General features: G+C 47.0%; 1 protein-coding gene across 5 annotated transcripts in view; it reads right to left on the reverse strand.

Moving 5' to 3' along the window:
- The window catches only part of TERT (telomerase reverse transcriptase), a 331772-nt gene that overhangs the window by 111525 nt on the left and 197868 nt on the right, over positions 1-22379 (reverse strand). The window lies entirely within an intron of this gene.

The following is a 22379-nucleotide window of genomic DNA, read 5'->3' on the forward strand; positions in this document are numbered from 1 at the left end:
AAAGAGTCCGACTTCCTATGACGAGAAGTTCTCTTCACATAAAACTTCAGAGCCCTCATGACATCCAAGGACTTTGAAGTAATCGAGGAGTCAGTAGCCACTGGCACCACAATAGGTTGGTTGATATGAAATGCCGACACAACCTTTGGAAGGAACTGCTGACGAGTCCAGAGCTCAGCTCTATCCTCATGGAAGATCAAGTAAGGGCTTTTGCATGACAAAGCCACGCCGCTCAGAGTCACGTCTAGCAGAAGCTAAAGCCAACAAAGTGATGTTAAGGTCCCAAGGCGTCGTAGGCGGTACAAAGGGAGGTTGGATATGCAGAACTCCCTTCAAAAAGGTCTGAACCTCAGGGAGGGCAGCCAATTGTTTCTGAAAGAAAATGGACAGGGCTGAAATCTGGACCTTCACAGATCCCAATCTCAGCCCCATATCCACTACAGCCTGCAGGAAGAGGAGGAAACTTCCCAGTTGAAATTCCACCGCAGGAAACTTCTTGGACTCACACCAAGAGACATATTTCTTCCAGATACGATGGTAATGTGTAGACGTTACTCCTTTCCTAGCCTGTATGAGGGTAGGAATCACTTCTTTCGGAATACCCTTCTGAGCAAGAGTCAGACGCTCAACTTCCATGCCATCAAACGTAGCCGCGGTAAGTCTTGATAGAAGAACGGACTCTGCTGCAGCAGGTCCTCCCGAAGAGGAAGAGGCCTCGGCTCTTCTTGCAGTAGATCCAGAAGGTCCGCGTACCAAGTCCGTCTTGGCCAGTCTGGGACAATGAGGATCTCTGGAACCCATGTTCACCTTATAAGCTTTAGGATTCTTGGGATGAGTGGGAGTGGTGGAAACACGTACACTGACTGGAACACCCACGGAGACACCAGGGCGTCCACCGCCACTGCCTGAGGGTCCCCCGACCTGGAACAATAACGCCGAAGCTTCTTGTTGAGACGAGAGGCCATCATGTCTATTTGGGGAAAACCCCAAAGATCTGTTACCTCCTTGAACATCTCCGGATGGAGGCCCCACTCTCCCGGATGGAGATCGTGTCTGCTGAGGAAGTCTGCTTCCCAGTTGTCTACTCCCGGAATGAAGATGGCTGACAGCGCCAACGCGTGCTTTTTCCGTCCAGAGGAGTATTCTTGTGACCTCTGACATCGCCTCTCTGCTCTTCGTTCTGCCTTGTCGGTTTATGTAAGCCACTGTAGTTACGTTGTCCGACTTGAATGGCCCTGTTTTTTAGAAGAGGGGCCGCCTGAAGAAGACCATTGTAGACGGCTCTTAGTTCCAGAATGTTGATGGGCAGGCCGGCTTCCAGGCTCGACCATCTTCCTTGGAAGGTCCCCCGGAGGCTCGCATCCGTTGTTAGCAGGAGCCAGTCCTGAATTCCGAACCTGTGGCCTTCCAGGAGGTGAGGCAATTGGAGCCACCAGAGGAGTGAGATCCTTGCCCTTAGCGAAAAATTCTCTGATGCATGTGGAGGTGAGATCCCGACCACTTGTCCAGGAGGTCCAGTTGGAAGGTCCGAGCATGAAATCTCCCGTACTGGAGAGCCTCGTAGGAGGCCACCATCCTTACCAATAGGCGAATGCATTGATGAACCGACACCCGGGGTGGCTTCAAGACACCCCAGACCATGGATTAGATCACCAACGCCTTGTCTCGCGGAAGGAACACCCGCTGTACTTCCGTATCCAGGATCATTCCCAGAAACGACAATCTCCGGGTTGGTTCCAAATGTGACTTTGGAAAATTCAGAATCCACCCGTGACTCTGAAGCAGCCGTGTTGTGAGAACAACGGACTGCAGCAACCTTTCCCTGGACGATGCCTTTATCAGCAGATCGTCCAGATAAGGAATGATGTTCACGCCCTGTTTTCGGAGTAGCATCATCATCTCTGCCATCACCTTGGTAAACACCCTCGGTGCTGTGGAGAGGCTGAATGGCAGAGCCTGGAACTGAAAATGACAGTCCAGCAATGCGAATCGGAGATAAGCCTGATGCTGTAGCCAGATCGGAATGTGAAGGTACGCATCCTTGATATCCAGGGATACCAGGAATTCCCCCTCTTCCAGACCTGATATCACTGCCCTGAGAGACTCCATCTTGAACTTGAACTCCCTTAGAAAGGGGTTCAATGATTTTAGGTTCAGGATGGGCCTGACCGAAGCATCCGGTTTCGGTACCACGAAAAGGTTTGAATAGTAACCCTTTGTCAGCATGTGCGGTGGTACTGGCACAATGACTTGTGCATCTACCAGCCTTTGAACAGCCTCTTGTAGCACTGTGCTGTCCTCCAACAAAATTGATAAGCCCGACTTGAAAAAACGATGAGGAGGGAGACTTTGAAATTCCAGCCTGTATACCTGAGAGACAATATCCACCACCCAGGGATCCAGGCCGGAGGAGACCCAGACATGACTGAATTGTCTGAGTCTTGCTCCCACAGGCCCCACCACCGGGCCGTCCCGGCCACCGTCATGCGGAGGACTTAGGGGTACCTGAAGCAGGCTTTTGTTCTTGGGAACCTGCAGCGTCAGGTTTCTTGGACTTAACCTTATCTCCCCTCAAGAAGGTACCTGATGATTTGGCCTTTCTGGACTTGCAGGGCCGAAAGTACTGCTGCGAAGCTGAGGAGAAGGACCTCTTCGGAGCAGGAGCTGCTGAGGGAAGATACGGAGACTTACCCGCTGTAGCGGTAGATATCCACGCGTCTAGGGCTTCCCCAAAGAAAGCTTGACATAGGGCAGGGACTCCACACTTTTTCTGGATTCCGCGTCGGCCGACCACTGGCGGAGCCACAGTCCCTGACGAGTTGAAACAGACATGGAAGAAATTCCCGCAGCCAAGGAACCCAGGTCTTTCATAGATTCTACCATGAAACCTGCAGAATCATTAATGTTGCGTAAATACAATGCAACGTCATCCCTATCCATCGTATCCAAATCCTCCATCAAGGCAGCCGACCACTTCACTATAGCCTTAGCAATCCATGCACTAGCAATAGTGGGACGTAAAATAGCCCTGAAGCAGTGTACACTGATTTCAGAGTATTATCAATTTTTCTATCCGCCAGCTCCTTTAAGGCGGTAGATACCGGTACTGGTAAAACCACCTTTTTTGAGAGTCTAGATACAGATGCGTCAACAATTGGCGGGTTTTCCCACTTTTACTATCCTCCTCAGGGAAAGGAAAAGCTACCAGAATCCTCTTAGGTATCTGAAACTTCTTTTCAGGATTCACACAGGCCTTTTCAAATATAGCATTCAGCTCTTTTGACGCAGGGAAGGTTAGCGAGGCTTTCTTGTTTTCCGTGAAAAAAGCCTCCTCAACCTGCTCAGGTGTGGTATCATTAACATTTAACACATCCCTGATAGCCTCTATCAACAACTGCACCCCCCTTGCAAGAGATGCGGACCCCCGCAATACATCCCCATCACCATCTGTAGTATCAGAATCGGTATCCGTGTCGTCTTGTGTTACCTGCACGAAAGCACGTTTGTGGGGGTATATAGAGGGGTGACCTGAGGTACCTGACAAGGGCCACACAGCCACAGAGGACTGCAATACCTGGGTTGCCGACTCATTACTGGTAACCCTGTCAGAAATCTGAGTAATCCAAGTCCTGATAGAGGAAAACCACTCTGGTTCCCTTGCTGGAATCTGTGCTAAACCAGTGCTATCCTGATTACATGGAATGGGATCATCCTGGGAGGATAAATCCTCTGCAGCACATGACACTGTATCCCTGGACATTGCTGCTGGTGACCACCAAACACACCACACACACACAGGATGGGGTAAGACAGAGTTTCCCCCCCCAAGAATGGCAAGAGAGAGACAGAGATTGGAGCCAACGCCAGTGCCTAACAACAGGAGAAAACCCCTTTACCAGCGCTGACTTGTGCACCTTAATAGGACACACGGTCAAACAATTAGCCTCTCCTCCCTTCTACAACCCCCTGGTACCGTTACAGTAATCTGGAGCTGCTGTGGAGGGACCAGGATCTTCCTTTAGCAAACAGCATGCAGCAAAATGGCACTGGAACACTGCAGGGTCCACTCTGAGGAGAAGCCCCGCCCCCTTCATGGTGCTGTCTTCCCGCTCATCTGGGTTTGAAAATGGTCTGAGGAGTTGTGCTAGCTGGGATCCCTGGGGCCCGACAGGCTTGCTGACCAATTGTGAGGGGTAGGCGCTGGCCCAGGGCGCCCCTCACAGCGCCACACCGTGTGCCTCTGGAACCATCCTGGAGCGCGGTTAATACCGTGCTCCAACCCCTGTTGCCGCCATCTTCACACCAGCCCCCCGCTTGCTAGGAGGATCGGTGACTAACTCACCACTTGGTTCAGCTCTGTAAGGGGTCGGCAGCATGCTGCTGGGGTGAGCGGTTCCCCTGTGGCGGAGACCGATCAGCCCCTCTGGAGCTTAGTGTCCAGTCAGCGGAGTCAGTGGCTCAGACCCCGCAGGGCGGACACTGCTCTCCCCCCCCCCCCCCCCCCTTAGTCCCACGCTGCAGCAAGGCTGTTGCCAGCAGCCTTCCTGTAAAATAAAAAACTCTAAAACTAACTTTTATTAGGAAAGCTCAGGAGAGCTCCCCTAGCTGTGACCGGCTCCTCCGAGCACATTTTCTAAACTGAGTCTGGTAGGAGGGGCGAGCCAGCCCACACTCTTAAACTCTTAAAGTGCCAATGGCTCCTGGTGGACCTGTCTATACCCCATGGTACTAATGTGGACCCCAGCATCCTCTAGGACGTTCGAGAAATCATAATTACGTGCTTATGACATCAATAAAAAAATAATAATGCAATTTCAAAAAACAAAAACAAGAAAAAGGATAAAAAAAGAAGAGGAAAGTCTGACCGCTGTGCGGCAGAATGTCACAATAACCATTGTCACCGTCAAGGAACACTGAGTAAACTAGCAAACCTTGTATACTTACATTTAAGTTACCAGGACATGGGTGATAACAGACAGACAGAGGTAGGAATGCGTTGCTCGCAAGCTTACAATCTATAGGGAAATAGGCATTGATACACAAGGATAGGTGCAATCTATTGCATAATGGTCCTGCTAGATTGCAAAGGTTCTTAATGAGCTGTATGATAAGGTCACGCAGCAATGTTGGCTTAGGGGCCGTACACATTGAGAGATTTTATCCAGAGATGTGTGCTGAGCGATCTAGCACAGAACGCTCAGCACACACCTCTTACCCACTCAGCACACAGCGTGATGTGTGCTGAGCGGAGGGGGGACGGGGGTCCGCTCACTTCACAAAGCGGTGAAATGAGCGATCTCACTAGATTTTGCCTACATGCAGGCCAATCTTGTACCGGCGATAGCGATGCGAGGGGCCGCGCATCGCTATCGCTATGGGACATACACACGGAGAGATCTGTGCTTAATTTCTAAGCAATCTAGTCAGATTGCTTAGAAATTAAGCACGGATTTTTCTATGTGTACCCCCCTTTAGGGTCAGGAGGATATGAAAGTGAAGAAAGACAAAATGTGTGAGGTTGTGTGTGGACTGTATAGAAGGGATGTAATTGGGTAGGATATCTTATGAAGGTTATGTGGGTGGTTCTAGAAACTGGTAAGTTTGTCTGAAGATGTGCATTTTCAGGGAACGCTTAAAGGTTTGGAGACTAGAGGAAAGTCTTATTTGTTCGTGGAAGAGAATTCCACAGAGTAGGTACAGCCCCCCAAAACTTCTGTAACCATGAGTAGGAGCAAGTCATATCTGCAGATGAGAAAAGCAGATCTTCTTCTGAAGAGTGGAAAGATTTGGTAGGGAGATATTCTGAGATAAGCGAAGAAATGAATGATGGTGCAGTTTGGTTAATAGCCTTATGTATAAGTAAAAGTATTTATATTACATACGGTAGAATACCCGTAACCAATGGAGGGACTGAAAGAGCGGATCAGCAGACGATTTAAAGGTTGGTGAAGAAGATCAGCTTCACAGCTGCATTGAAAATGGATTGTAGTTGTGAGAGTCTATTTTTGAAAGACCAGTAAGAAGACTATTGTAATAATAAATGCAGGTGATAATGAGAGCATGGATCAGAGTTTTTGCAGTGTCTTACATAAGATACTGTATGGTCATATTTTGGATATTTTTTAGATGTATGTAACATAATTTTAAGAGAGATTGAATGTGGGGAACAAAGGACAGTTCAGAGTCGAGGATGATAGACAGCAAGCTTGATGGATAGGGTTGATTGTTGAGTTATCAACAGTGATAGAGATATCAGGTTGGTAACTATTATTGGCCGTTGGAAAATAGGATTTTAATTACCTACAGGTAAATCCTTATCTCACAGTCCATAGAGGATACTGTGGTCCATTTAGTACCATGGGGTATAGACGGGTCCATTAGGAGCCATGGGCACTTTAAGAATTTGATAGTGTGGGCTGGCTCCTCCCTCTGTGCCCCTCCTACCAGACTCAGTCTAGGAAACTGTGCCCGAGGAGACGGACATACTTTGAGAGAAGGATAGATAAGGATAGTGGTGAGATTCCGAACCAGCACACACGACAAGAGGAAAGCCAAGGTAACCAAACTTGAAACAGGAACAGCAACGGCTGAACCAACATAATTTAACCAAGTAACAGTGCAGGTAGAACGAAGCACTGGGCGGGCACCCAGTATCCTCTACGGACTACGAGAAAAGGATTTACCGGTAGGTATCCTATTTTCTCTTATGTCCTAGAGGATACTGGGGTACATTTAGTACCATGGGGATGTACCAAAGCTCCCAAACCGGGTGGGAGAGTGCTGAGGTTCCTGCAGAACTGATTGACCAAACTGAAGGTCCTCAGAGGCCAAAGTATCAAACTTGTAAAACTTAGCAAACGTGTTCGAACCTGACCAAGTAGCTGCTCGGCAGAGCTGTAAAGCCGAGACACCCCTGGCAGCAGCCCAGGAAGAACCCACCGGCCTAGTACAGTGGGCCTGTACAGATTTTGGACATGGCAAACCTGCCGTGGAATAAGCATGCTGGATAGTAAGTCTGAACCAGCGTGCAATTGTCTGCTTTGAAGCAGGACACCCAATCTTATTGGAATCATAAAGAACAAACAGCGAGTCCGTCTTTCTGTGACGAGCTGTTATTTCACATACACCTTCAAAGCCCTCATGACATCCAAAAACTTTGAAGTAGCAGAGGTTTCGGTGACAACCGGAACCATAATAGGTTGGTTGATATGAAATGCGGACACCACTTTAGGAAGAAATTGCTGACGAGTTCTGAGTTCAGCTCTGTCCACATGGAAAATTAAATAGGTACTTTTGTGAGACAAAGCCCCCAGCTCCGACACACATCTTGCTGATTTTAAGGCCAACAGTGTGACGGTCTTCCATGCAAGATATTTTACATCCACCTCCTGTAACTGTTCAAACCAGACCGCTTGGAGGAACTGCAGCACCACATTGAAATCCCAAGGTGCCGTGGGAGGCACAAAGGGAGGTTAGATGTGCAGAACACCTTTCAAGAACATCTGGACTTCGGGGAGAGAAGCCAATTGTTTCTGAAAGAAAATGTACAAGGCCAAATTGTGGATTTTTATGGAGCCCAGACGCAGGCCCATATCCACGCCTGCCTGCAGAAAAAGTAGGAAACGTCACAGATGAAATTCCACCCAGAATAATTTCTGCTTTCACACCAAGAGACGTATTTCTTCCAAATACGATGGTAATGCTTAGATGTAACCCCATTCCTGGCTTGGATCATAGTTGGGATAACCTTTTTAGGGATTCCACTCATGGCTAGAATCAGCTGTTAAACTTCCATGCCGTCAAACGTAGCAGCTGTAAGTCCTGATAGACGAACGGGCCCTGTTGCAGAAGATCCTCGCTAAGAGGTAGAGGCCACGGATCTTCGAGGAGCATGTCCAGAAGGTTCGCGTACCAGGCCCTTCTTGGCTAGTCCGGTGCAATGAGTATTGCTTGAACCTTTTCCCTTTTAATTTGCTTTAGAATTCTTGGGATCAGAATCTGCTTCCCAGTTGTCTACTCCTGGAATGAAGACCACTGACAACGCCACAGCGTTTCTTTCTGCCCAGAGGAGAATTCTTGACACCTCTGACATTGCTGCTCTGCTTTTCATTCTGCCCCGTCGGTTTATGTACGTTACTGCCGTCACATTGTCCGAATGGACCTGAATTGTCCGATCTTGAAGAAGATGTGAGGCCTGCAGAAGGGCGTTGTATATGGTCCTGAGTTCCAGAATGTTGATTGGAAGGATGACTTCCTGACTTGACCATCTTCCCTGAAACTGCACCCCTGGAGTGACTGCTCCCAAACCTCTGAGGCTTGCGTCTGTGGTTAACAGAATCCTGTTCTGAATTCAGAACCTCCGTCCTGCGACGAGGTGAGAAGACTGTAGCCACCACAGAAGGGAGATCCTGGCCTTTGGCGACAGACGGATCCTCTGGTGCATGTGAAGATGCGATCCGGCCCATTTGTCCAACAGATCGAGCTGGGAGGGTCTTGCGTCAAACCTTCCGTGTTGAAGTGCCTCGTAAAAGGCCACCATTTTCCCCAGAAAGCGATTGCACAGATGCACAGACACCCGGGTTGGTTTCAAGACACCCTAAATCATCGACTGGATTACCAATGCCTTTTCCAACGGAAGAAACACCTTTTGTGACTCCGTGTCCAGTATCATTCCCAGGAATGGGAGCCTCCATGTTGGCTGTAGGTGAGATTTCGGAAGGTTCAGAATCCACCTGTGATCCTGGAGGAGTTTGGTTGAAAAACCTATGCTGTCCAGCAACCTCTCCCAGGACGGCACTTTTATCAGGAGATCGTCCAGGTACGGAATTATGTTCACTCCCTGTTTGCGGAGTAAAAACATCATCTCTGCAATCACCTTGGTGAACACCCTAGGCATAGGCGGCTCCAGGAAGGGGGGCACTCGGGCATGTGCCTCCCCTGTCGTTTCCGACTTCTTTTTTTTTCCGTCAGTCAGATTTGATAAAAGAGCCGGCAGGCACTAGGACGCACCATGGCTCTAACAGCAAGTCCGTGTGGTAACCAATGGGGAGGCTGGAGCTGCAGCTCCAGTCTCCCCCTGCTCACACCGCAACCTACCTCTCCCACTGCCAGCCGGCCAGAGTCCAGCCCAGGCGCGGAGTTCAAATGCCAGGCTCGAGTAAGACTGTTACTTATGATGGCACAGAAGGCTTCATTAGCCCTCACTGCACCGCACAATAATCCCAGCGCTACCTCCTCCACTTCCTTTACCACCATGCTAGGTGCAGTCACACTCAGCCTCAGCTTTGAGAAGGCGGCCGTGTGATTGTGACAGGGCTGTCCTGCAGAAGTCTTATGCTGCTTGTTGTAGATCCAGCTGGCTGCTTCGGCTAATCAAAAATGGGAAATTCGTGTCCTGCAGTCTGAGTCTCAGTGCAGTGCCCAAAACAAGGTATGCTGCACCTGCCACCACTGACTAAAAACTATAATAATTATATTGGGCTGGGGTGCCTTCCAGGCTCCCATAACTAATGGAACAGGTGACCAACATTTCAAGGCCCAATCAGCCTTTTCATCAGGGTGAAACATTGGCAATAAACCAGGATGCGCTCCTACAGCCATTCATTACCTGATGGCGTATTCTGTGAGGCCACGCCCCCTGTGATACCACACCCCTTATCTGGGAGCACACGTGCCTTAGGTGCATGTAAATATAACTATTACCGTTCCCCTATCATGGTGCCCCCCCTTTAATTTTCTTCTGGATCCGCCCCTGACCCTAGGTGCCTTGGAGAGACCAAATGGCAGGGCCTGGAACTGGTAGTGACATTCCTGCAGTTCAAACCGGAGATGAGCCTGATGAGGCGGCCAGATCGGAATGTGAAGGTACGCGTACTTGATTTACAGAGACACTAGGAATTCACCCTCCTCCAGACCGGAGATCACCGCTCTCAGAGACTCCATCTTGAATTTGAACACACGTAAATATGGGTTCGAGGTTCAGAATCGGTCTTACCGAACCATCCGGGTTCGGTACTACGAACAAGTTGGAATAGCACCCTTTGTTTAGTAGATGAGTTGGAACTGGAACAATGACCTGAGTCTGTACCAGTTTTTGGATGGCATGCAGTAAAGTTATACTTGCCTCTTGTGAAGCTGGTAAGCCTGATTTGAAGAATCTGAGGTGGGAGCTCGTGGAACTCCAGTCTGTAGCCCTGGGAAATAAGATATATGACCCAGGGATCCTGGCACGAATTTGATCAGATCTGACTGAAGAATTGTAGACGGGCTCCCACCTGACATCCTTCCAGGCATTGCGGTCCACCGTCATGCTGAAGTCTTTGAGGAAGCAGAGCCTGAGCTCTGTTCCTGAGCACCTTTAGTTGCTGGTTTTCGTGGTTTACCTCTTGAGTCACTGGAGGACGTAGAAGCACCTCTGGATTTGCCCTTGAACTTGGCCGTCCGAAAGGATTGTAACTTAGAAGCTGAATAAGTCTTCTTGGTTGGGGGGGGGGGGGCTGTGGAAGGAAAATAGGTAGACTTACCTGCAGTAGCTGTGGAGATCCATTTGTCTTGTTCATCTCCAAACAAGGCCTCTCCTGTGAATGGTTGGCCTTCCACGCTTTTCCTGGAGTCCGAGTCAGCAGTCCACTGGCGTAGCCACAAGCCCCAGCGTGCCGACACTGCCATAGCGGTGGTGCGTGCGTTAAGCATGCCTACTTCCTTTATAGCCGCCACCATAAAGTTTGCAGAGTCCTGTATATGCTGCAGGAGGAAGACAACATCCACCCTAGATAAGGAATCTAACACCTCAATTAGGTAACCTGACCATTTAGCAATGGCTTTAGTGATCCACGCGCATGCAATAGTGGGCCACTCCAGCAGCTGTGTACAATGATTTGAGTGTAGTCTCAATTTCACAATCAGCCGTGTCTTTTAGGGAGGCTGCAGGCAATACAATTTTACGTGACAGCCTACAGAATGATGCGTCCACTATCTGTGGATTTTCCCATTTTTTCCTATCATCCAGAGGAAAAGGAAAAGATGAGAGCAACCTTTTAGGGATCTGAAACTTCTTATCAGGATTAACCCATGGTTCTTCAAACAGGGTATTCAATTCCTTTGACACAGGAAAAGTAACTGAGGACCTCTTCTTTACATTAAATTAAGATTCCTCACTCTCCTCTGACACCTTATCAGGAAAATGCAGAATATCTCTGATAACCTCTAAAAGAGCCTCTATTCCCTGTGACAGAGCCACATCCCCCCCCCCTCCAAGTCTACCTCACCCTCCTCCAAGTCTGACCCATCAGCGTCAGAGTCAGATTGCAGTATATATGCCACAGATAGCTTTTGCAGACAAATGGGAGGGGACTGAGATGCTGTTTTGGGGACTGAGTCTCTGTTCATAAACTCATCCACCGTTTGTTTTAAGTATTGCGTCTCTTTCTCATTGTGGGACAATTTTGTAGAAAGAGTGGAAATGTAAATGTGACAACACACACACACACACACACACACACACACACACACACACACACACACACACACACACACACACACGAAAGGTTAAGCACAATTAACCAACAAAGAGACCTTCAGGGAGACACAGAGTTGTTTGGAACCAGACCCCACCGCGCCCTTATCGCTAATGCCAAACTTAGCCGGATCGCAGACTAAGTACCCAGATAGGGGACTTAGTACACTAATAGTCGCTCCCCCCCTGCTATGACCCCTTGGTACCGCTCAGGTAATCTGTCACACCGGAGGAGCTGCACATCCCTGTCCTGTCAGCGTCTGTGTCCACTGTAGAGGGAAAATGGCGCTGGTGAGCTGCTGGATCCTCTCATAGTGAAGCTCCGCCCCTTCAATGGCGCGTTGGTGTTCTCGCTTTTTTTATACTGGTTGAAGAATCTAAAGAATGAACCAAACCTGGCGCTGTGATTTACACAAATGTTTTGAAGCTGCTCTCTATAGGGCTATTGGTATATATGCCCCAAATATAAAGCACAAAAAAGAAAATCAAGAGAGCGCTAGTTCACATTTGATGTGGATATTTTATTTATATTAAATGAAAAAAAGTTATAAGAAAAATTTATTATTTCTCTAGCAATGTTTAAAACATTTCAACTTATTGCCGGCCGGCAGAAACACTCTCACCACATAAAAAATAATAATAATTCTAAAACAGGACAATTCCCTTTCTTAAAAAAGAACAATTTGCATGAATCCTAAAAATACAGCTATTTATATAGTAATCAGTGAATGCTTCACAATTTTTCTCACAGATTGTATATGTATTAATTTTAACCATGGATGTAATACTAGTCACATATTTTAAGCAAAGTCTCTCCAGAGAATTGAAACCTGTATTCAGTTGCTTTTTGAAATCTTGCTACAATGTAACAGTCCACGTATCAAAATTGTGAAGGAATGCTGAAGATATTCCTGGGTATGTTTATGAAACAATGAAACAACATTCAAATGAGCTATAATGATTAGTGGCAATTGCTTTCACTGGTAATTATTTGCTCTTAGATGAATATGCTCGTTAAGCCAATATACTTTCACAGATGTTTGAGCCAGTTATCCGTAGCCTGTACTAAATATATAGAATGAATGTTTTGTCATGCAAAAATGTCTCCGAAGCAATCGGAGGAACTCACACCAGCCTGATCGGTGTAAACCGACACCACCTGAGAAGGGAAAACTACCACCAGCTTGAATTCACGGACTCCGGATAAGGCTAAAGGTACAAGATATTACCATCAAAAGCCGGGAGGACGAACTGTCTGCTGCCGTGGATAGATGAGAAATTTAAGTCCCACAGCTAACAGGTGATCGGTGAGTCAATCAGCCGGGAGCACTATCACACGCACGGTGATTGCTTCGGAGACATTTTTGCATGACAAAACATTCATTCTATATATTTAGTACAGGCTACGGATAACTGGCTCAAACATCTGTGAAAGTATATTGGCTTAACGAGCATATTCATCTAAGAGCAAATAATTACCAGTGAAAGCAATTGCCACTAATCATTATAGCTCATTTGAATGTTGTTTCATTGTTTCATAAACATACCCAGGAATATCTTCAGCATTCCTTCACAATTTTGATACGTGGACTGTTACATTGTAGCAAGATTTCAAAAAGCAACTGAATACAGGTTTCAATTCTCTGGAGAGACTTTGCTTAAAATATGTGACTAGTATTACATCCATGGTTAAAATTAATACATATACAATCTGTGAGAAAAATTGTGAAGCATTCACTGATTACTATATAAATAGCTGTATTTTTAGGATTCATGCAAATTGTTCTTTTTTAAGAAAGGGAATTGTCCTGTTTTAGAATTATTATTATTTTTTATGTGGTGAGAGTGTTTCTGCCGGCCGGCAATAAGTTGAAATGTTTTAAACATTGCTAGAGAAATAATAAATTTTTCTTATAACTTTTTTTCATTTAATATAAATAAAATATCCACATCAAATGTGAACTAGCGCTCTCTTGATTTTCTTTTTTGTGGTTGAAGAATCTGGTGCTTAAAATGGAGAGAAACCGTTTTAAGGCTGTGTTGCCAGTCTGGGTACTGTTTACAGTGTACTGAGGCGCAGTTGTGTACTGTGTCTGGAGACACATTCCGCCCCATTTAGAAGCAGTGAGTCTCTGTACCCTCGTGCTGACGATGGCCCAGTACTCACCACTCTTCATTCTTCTGGCTCTGTTAGGGGTGGCGGCATGCTGCGGGAATGTATGCTCGCCGTAGTGGGGCTTGTGAATAGTTCCCTCAGGAGTGCAGTGTCCTGTCAGCGGGGAACGGAACCATTAACCCTTCAAGAGGTTGGCTCCCCCCCACCCCCAAAGTCCCATGAAGCAGGCAAGCTGGTGCCAACCAGCCCTGCCTGAACATAACAAACATATAAAATAAATGCAGAAAACTCTTCAGGAGCTTCTTTCAGCGTGACCGGCTCTTCCGGGAACATTTTCTAAACTGAGTCTGGTAGGAGGGGCATAGAGGGAGGAGCGAGCCCACACTATCAAATTCTTAAAGTGCCCATGGCTCCTAGTGGACCCGTCTATACCCCATGGTACTAAATGGGCCCCAGTATCCTCTAGGACGTAAGAGAAATATAATTAATTCTGTTTTGGAAATATTAAGTTTCTGGTCAGGAGATGATTTCCAAGATGAAATGGTAGAAAGGCATTCAGTGACACGAACCAATACAGTTGGTGACAAATCTGGGGAGGATAAGTAGATTTGAGTATCATCTGCATACAGATGATACTGAAATCCGAGAGAGCTGATTAGTTTCCCAAGAGATGTGGTATAGACTGAGAAAAGCAGAGGACCTTGCAGTACTCCAACTGATAGAGGTAGCGAAGAGGAGGTACTGTAGATTCAGTAAAACGAAAACTGAAAGAACGATTAGATAGGTGGGAGGAGAAACAAGAAAGGGCAGTGTTCTGCAGACCTAGGGATTGTAATGTTTGTATTAACAGAGTGTGGTCAACAGTGTCAAAAGCACCTTAGTCAGCGCTGTCACAGTGGAATGGAATGAAAGCCTGACTGAAGTGGGTCTAATAAGCTGTGTGAGTTAAAAAAGTGTGTGAAACAAGTATAGGCAAGTCTTTCAAGTAGTTTGGAGAGGCATGGGAGATGAGAAATGGGACAGTAGTTTGAGAGTCAGGATCAGAATTTTGTTTTTTTAAACATTAGGAGTAATCACTGCATGTTTGAACAGCGATGGAAAGATACCAGTAGAGAGAGAAAGAGATTACAGATTTTAATTGAGATTAGGATGAGCACAGGAGACAGAGCTTTACTGATTTGTTAGATTACAGGAATTTGTGCACGGATAGTAGCTTGCGGGTTTGGTGATGAAGGGATAAGCAGCGCTTTAAATGTATTAAAAAATGAGTTTTATGGTAAGAACTTACCTTTGTTAAAACTCTTTCTGCGAGGTACACTGGGCTCCACAAGTCTGGACAATGGGGTGTAGAGTAGGATCTTGATCCGAGGCACCAACAGACTCAAAGGTTTGACTGTTCCCAGAATGCACAGCGCCGCCTCCTATATCACCCCGCCTCCCAGCACAGGAGCTCAGTTTTAGTTAACCAGCCCAATGCAGTAGCAGGAAAAGAGACGACAACGGTTAGTAGCCACATATATCACACTCCCATGACAAGAGAAGTGTCAGCGGCTAATGCCATATCAACCCAAAGAAGCTAAGTGCGTCAGGGTGGGCGCCTTGTGGAGCCCAGTGTACCTCGCAGAAAGAGTTTTAACAAAGGTAAGTTCTTACCATAAAACTCATTTTCTGCTTCGGGGTACACTGGGCTCCACAAGTCTGGACAATGGGGATGTCCTAAAGCAGTTCCTTATGGGAGGGGACGCACTGTAGCGGGCACAAGAACCCGGCGTCCAAAGGAAGCATCCTGGGTAGCGGCAGTATCGAAGGCATAGAACCTTATGAAAGTGTTCCCGGAGGACCACGTAGCCGCCTTGCACAATTGATCAAGGGTCGCACCATGGTGGGCCGCCCAAGAAGGTCCAACAGACTGAGTAGAATGTGCCGTAAAGTGAGCAGGAGCTGACAGACCAGCCTTCACATAAGCATGTGCAATCACTATTCTAATCCATCTGGCCAGGGTCTGCTTGTGAGGAAGCCAGCCACGTTTGTAAAATCCAAACAAAACAAAGAGAGAATCAAATTTTCGAATAGAAGCAGTTCTCTTCACATAGATACGGAGAGCCCGTACCACATCCAAAGACCGCTCTTTGGGAGATAAATCGGGAGAGACAAAGGCTGGAACCACAATCTCCTGATTAAGGTGGAACGAAGAAACCACCTTAGGTAAATATCCGGGACGAGTCCTAAGAACCGCCCGGTCACGGTGAAAAATCAGATATGGGGAACTACAAGACAAGGCACCCAGATCAGACACTCTTCTAGCAGAGGCAATAGCCAGCAAGAACACCACCTTAAGGGAAATCCACTTAAGGTCAGCTGAACCAAGAGGTTCAAATGGAGGCTCCTGCAACGTCTCCAAAACCACCCACAAGTCCCAAGGAGCCACAGGCGGGACATAGGGAGGTTGGATATGCAACACACCCTGAGTGAAAGTATGAACATCAGGTAAAGTCGCAATTTTTCTCTGAAACCACACCGACGAGGCAGAATTATGAACCTTGAGGGAGGCCAGACGCAGGCCTAAATATAGGCCCTGCTGCAGAAAAGCCAAAAGTTTGGCTGTACTAAACTTGGAAGCGTCATTATTGTTAGATGCGCACCAAACAAAGTATGTATGCCAGACCCTATGGTAAATCTGAGCAGAAGCCGGTTCCCGAGCCCGCAACATATTTTTAATGACCTCTTCAGAAAAACCCTTAGCCCTGAAGACGGAAGCTTCAAGAGCCACGCCGTCAATGATAGCCTGGCTAGGTCCTGGTAGACACAAGGGCCCTGAACGAGGAGTTCTGGGCATTGTGGAAGTAGAAGTGGGCGCTCTGACGATAGGCCTTGCAGGTATGAGAACCAGTGCCGTCTGGGCCACGCCGGAGCTATGAGAAGCAGATTTCCTTTTTCTTGCTTGAACTTCCGAATTACCCTGGGCAGGAGTGACACCGGAGGGAACACGTACGGCAGCCGAAACCTCCATGGCACCGCCAGCGCATCCACGAATGCTGCTTGAGGATCCCTTGTCCTTGCTCCGAAGACCGGAACCTTGTGATTGTGTCGAGACGCCATCAGATCCACATCTGGAAGACCCCACCTTTCCACGAGGAGTTGAAACACTTCTGGATGGACAATGTAAATGGTGGTATCGGATCGCGCCAATTTTGACGGTGAATGGAGAATTTTTATAATCAGATTCTTACTAGGACTGGTTCATCTGTCTTCCCCAGTAGATTGGCTCATCAAAGACAATTGTTTATATGGAAAAGAAACACAAAGAAAAAAGTCCCAATGTGTAATATTATCTTGATAGTAAAAGTCAAAGGGTCAAGGAAATAATGAAGATCTTCAAATCCTCCACATATATAGTGACGGAAAGGCGTAATGGGATCACCCAATAAGTGTAGAGGTCAAAAGGAGATGATGCTTACTTCAAACCTTACTTTCAAAAGGTCTGGTCCATGCACATAAAGGTATCTTTGAGTAGGTCCTGGGAGAGTGTCTTCTAAAACATTTTATGCGGGAACCCTCGACAGGATATATAAAAAAGGATGGAAACACAAGGGTATTCCAATGTGTGATACCGTATTTCAAAAGATCTCTTGGAGAGGAAGTTGTAATAGCCCTCAAACCGTGTCGTTAAACGTTAAGGGTCACCCACAATATGTGTCTCAATAATACATGATGCTCACTTTTATGCTTACACTAAAAAGTTGGATCCATACATATAAAGGTATCTTTTAAATATTCTTTATCATCCGTTATAAAATCGTACATGTATGCTTACTTGAAGTCAGCGATGTCCACTCCTATAGCGGTTTCTTTGATATCTCCTTCCTCAGGTATATGAATCAAAAAAGGCCGTTTTATGAATAAAAAACGGACTTTATTATAAAAAAACAATAAAAAATGTTGTGTAATACAGATACAGCCGCCTGTTAACAGGGAAGACACCCTGAGGAAGACAGAAATAGTCGAAACGCGTTGGTGGTTTTTGCTCTATGTTGTTCAGATCTGTCACCTGAGGGATCCGGCTTTTTGTGGGGGTGGTAATTTTTTGGGCCCATGAGATTATTCACTCACCACATTCTGCTGTTGTTTACATCTTCCCTGTTAACAGGCGGCTGTATCTGTATTACACAACATTTTTGTTGTGTAATACAGGTAAGCATCCTGTATGCAGGTAAGCATCCTGTATGTCCAAGGAGACCATGTAGTCCCCAGGATCCAAGGCCAGAACTATAGAGCGAAGGGTTTCCATATGGAACTTGGAAATCTTCACAAACCTGTTCAATGCCTTGAGGTTGAGAAATGGGCCGGGAGGACCCATTCGGTTTCGGGACTAGAAACAGTGGAGAATAGTACCACCGGCCCCTCTGAGCAAGAGGCACCTGTACTACGACTCCTGTATCCAGGAGGGTCTGTACCACCGAGTGTAGAGTTTTTGCCTTTGTCCGGAGGGACGTCTGTCTGGCAAAATCGATGAGGGGGTCGGTTTTTGAAGGCAATGGCGTAACCTCGAGTGACGACTTCCCGTACCCAGGCATCTGAAGTGGTCTTCAACCATTCCTGGATATACCCTAGAAGCCAGCCTCCCACCCTGGGATCCCCCAGGGGAAGGCCTGCCCCGTCATGCGGCAGGCTTATCGTCTTGGCAGCTGGCTGACGGGCCGCCCAGGCTCTTTTGGGCTTCGGCTTACCAGGTTTGGAAGTGCGGGCCTGCTTATGGTACGCCTGACCTTTTGCTTTACCTAAAGGGCGAAAGGACGTACCTTTAGCCTTCGACACAGAAGGAACGGTATTAGGTAGACAGACAGTTTTGGCAGTAGCGAAGTCAGCCACTATCTTATCTAAGTCCTCCCCAAACAGAATATCTCCCTTGAAAGGGAGTACCTCCAGGGTTTTTCTAGAGTCCAGATCCACAGGCCAGGATCTCAGCCACAATATCCGGCGAGCCAGTACTGACGTAGTAGAGGCCTTGGCTGCCAGGATACCGGCATCAGAAGCCGCCTCTTTAATATATTGAGAAGCTGTGACAATATATGACAAGCATTGTTTAGCATGGTCAGAGGAGATTTCAGCTTCTAACTCCAAGGCCCATGCTTCAATAGCCTCAGCAGCCCATCAATCTGCAATAGTAGGCCTTTGTGCAGCACCCGTGAGGGTGTAAATCGCTTTCAGACAACCCTCCACACGTTTATCCGTAGGCTCTTTCAGAGACGTGACGGTAGTGACAGGTAGAGCTGAGGAAACCACCATCCTAGCCACATGTGAGTCCAATGGAGGAGGTGTTTCCCAATTCTTAGACAGCTCTGGCACGAGGGGATAGCGAGCCAGCATCCTCTTTTGAGGCACAAACTTTGTACCCGGGTTTTCCCAGGGTTCCTGACGTATATCCACTAGGTGATCAGAGTGAGGTAAAACCTGTTTAACCACCTTCTGACGCTTGAACCTATCTGGTTTCTTAGGAAGCACGGATGGCTCAGGATCATCCGTAATCTGCAGAATTAACTTAATAGCCTCCAAAAGATCAGGAACATCCACATGTGAACTACCCTCCCCATCAGCCGTATCTGAGTCAGAACCTGTGGGGTCAGTGTAAGTGCCGTCCTCATCAGACGAGGTGTCAGTGACAGCAGTGGATTGTGAGGAGACGAGCGCTCGCTTAGAGGACCTCTTGGACTTAGGCGAGCGTTGGTCAGACTTTTTAGTAGTCAAGGACTGGTTCAACTTCTTTAATTGAGCAGATAAATCGTCCGCCCACGGCGGGTTAGCTTCAGGGCCCACATACGGTTGTACCGGCATTGTGGGTCCCATAGGGGGTGTTAGTTTATGAACTAGCGTATGCAGAAGCGTGGAAAAAGCGGCCCACGGTGGGTCAGTATGTGCCTCCGTTGCCACACTCCCACTGGGGGGCAAGGAGCCCCCAGAACCAGAGCCCACAGCTGCTATATTCTCCTCATATGTGCCTGTGGCTTCAGCAACACCAGCAGTGTGTTCCGCCCCAGAACCGTTACCCTTAGAAGCAGACATGATATAACTTGCAGCATGAGGTAACACAGTACAATTATCAGCAGCACAATATCCCAAACCCAAACCGCTGCGCAGTGTAGTCAGCACTAGCAGAGATAAAGGAGAGATATGGTGACCAAGTCACAGAGAAAAATATGTATTACAGTATATCTTTGTGAAAATCCTATATTAGATAACACCTGATGCACCAAGCCCCCTCAGGTTATAGAATATAGGAATAGCAAGTTGAGTTAAAGACACGAGATGGACAACACTCCACTATCAAATGCACACACAGATAGTCACAGTTTGTACAATGCAGAGGTTATTACAGACAATAATATTGCACTGGACTAGCTTACACAGCTATATAACAGTAGATATAAACACAGTAAGAACTGGATGTATATCACATGGTAATTGTACTATAAAACCCTGACTAAATGCACTCTTTCTTAACTATCACTGTCTAAAAAGGCAGGTAGAATACTTAAGTGTCATGTAAAGGCACAGCACTGACAACCAGGCGGCTTTACACAGGAGGATTTGCCCAAGCAGTCCCAGGAACAGTGAGCTGAGGGATAATGGCACCGCAGACACTGACTGGGAGTGATAAACAAAGACAGATATGCAGCTCCAGGGCGGGAACATTTGCGGGAAATGGCGCCCTGGGGCTGGGGGAGGGGCTTCAGGTCTAAGCCTTATCCCCCTTGCTGGCAAAACCACCGGGTACTGTGGGCGATATACGAAGTGGTTTAGAGAGAAAACCCGACCTGCGCCCATGCCCTGGTGATCTAGTGGGTTCGCCTGTACTGCCACAGTGTTCACCGGCAGCGCACGCGGCCCGCCTCCCACTGACCGCGCCGGATCGCGATAAAGACCGGGTCCCGCGAGTGGGACCCACTTACCACCTCTCGAAGCACGGCCACGCGATCCTGGAGAGCCCCAGCCGTGTGTGTCTAACATGAAGAAAACCGGAGCCTCTGCTGTAGGTACCCGGCAACCAGGGGTCGGGAGTGTACAGCGCCGCTGGGGAGAGCTGGAGCTGCAGCAGTGAATGTCACAAAACATTTACCACCACTGCTGCCCTTAAAGTCTTCACTTTTTACCTCATAAAAAGCTTTTCTCAGGGCTGCTTGGAGCAGCCCCTCTGTTAAGTGCCTGCTTACTGCAGCACCAACTGACAAACTGAGCTCCTGTGCTGGGAAGCGGGGTGATATAGGAGGCGGAGCTGTGCATTCTGGGAACAGTCAAAGCTTTGAGTCTGTTGGTGCCTCGGATCAAGATCCTACTCTACACCCCATTGTCCAGACTTGTGGAGCCCAGTGTACCCCGCAGCAGAAAGTTGCTTAGTAAGAGGCTTAAGAGATGATAGATTGGAAAAACATTTGTTAGGCAGTTTCCAGAACATTACGTGGGTTTGAGGTTGAGAAAGCTTGGTAGACTTCAGAGACATTGAGTTTGAAGTAAAGGAGAAGAATATACAGGTGATAAGGTTGTGATCTGAAAGAGGGAAAAGAGTGTTAGTGAATTCAGAAACGGAGCATAGTCTGGTGAATACAAGATCAAGGCAGTGGCCCTCCTAATGAGAAATGAAGTCAGTCCATTGGGAGTGGTCTAGAGAAGAGGTTAGACAAAGTAGTTTGGAGACATAAGGTGATTGTGGATTGTCAAAAGAAGTGAGGAAGTCAGGCAGAAAAATGTTCCATAAAATGTTTGGGATGCCCATGTGGGCAATAGATAGCAGGAACACGCAGAGAGAAAAGGATATGTAATTTGCTGATCATACCATCTGATACTTTTTGAGGAACAGTGTGCTCCATGGAAGCAGACTGGAATTTGCTAAAATGCATATTAACAGGCTAGAATGCTTCTGGGAGAATGTTTCTGGAAGAATAAGTAAAAACTGGAGCTTTTTGGCACATCACACCAGCTTAATCTTTCAAAGAAAAGAACGCCATACCTACTGTGAAATATGGAGGAGGTGTGGTAGTGTTTTGGGGATGCTTTGTTGCATCTGGCATGGGGTACCTTGAATCTGTGCAATAGATAATGAACTCTCAAGACTATCAACACATTTTGGAGTGATACTGTTCAGTCAGAAAGCCCTCAGTCGCATGTCATGGGTCCTCCAACAAGATAATGACTTAAAACTCATAACTGTAAGCACCCAATAATGCATAAGAACTAAACTTTGGGCTATTCTGAAGTGGATTTCTATGAGCCCTGATCTGAATCTTATCGAACATATATGGAAAATGCTGAAACATGCAGCATGGAGAAGGCAGCCATCAAACCTGAGACAGCTGGAGCAGTTTGCTCAGGACCAGTGGGCCAAACTACCTGTTGACAGATGCAAAGATCCCATGAAACTGACAGAAATCACCCGATTGCAGTAATTGCCTCTAAGGATTGTGCAACATAATATTAGGGTACCATCATATTGTACATGTCATTTCCATTTCTTTTATTATTTAAAATATTCTGTTGGCTCAAATATCAAATGCAAGGGCTGATTTCTATTAAATGTGGAATAAACAATGAAGGATGGCAATTACTTTTGTCACTTCAATTGATTTCAGAGAAAAATATGGGTGGTTCTTCTTTTGTTGAAGGATACCAACAAATGTGTTCACATCTGTAACAACAGAGAATGGGGCAGATGTATTAAGCCTGGAGAAGTGATAAAGTGGAAGGTGATAACGCACC

This window comes from Pseudophryne corroboree, chromosome 5, assembly GCF_028390025.1.
Source record: "Pseudophryne corroboree isolate aPseCor3 chromosome 5, aPseCor3.hap2, whole genome shotgun sequence".
NCBI classification, from domain to species: Eukaryota; Metazoa; Chordata; class Amphibia; order Anura; family Myobatrachidae; genus Pseudophryne; species Pseudophryne corroboree.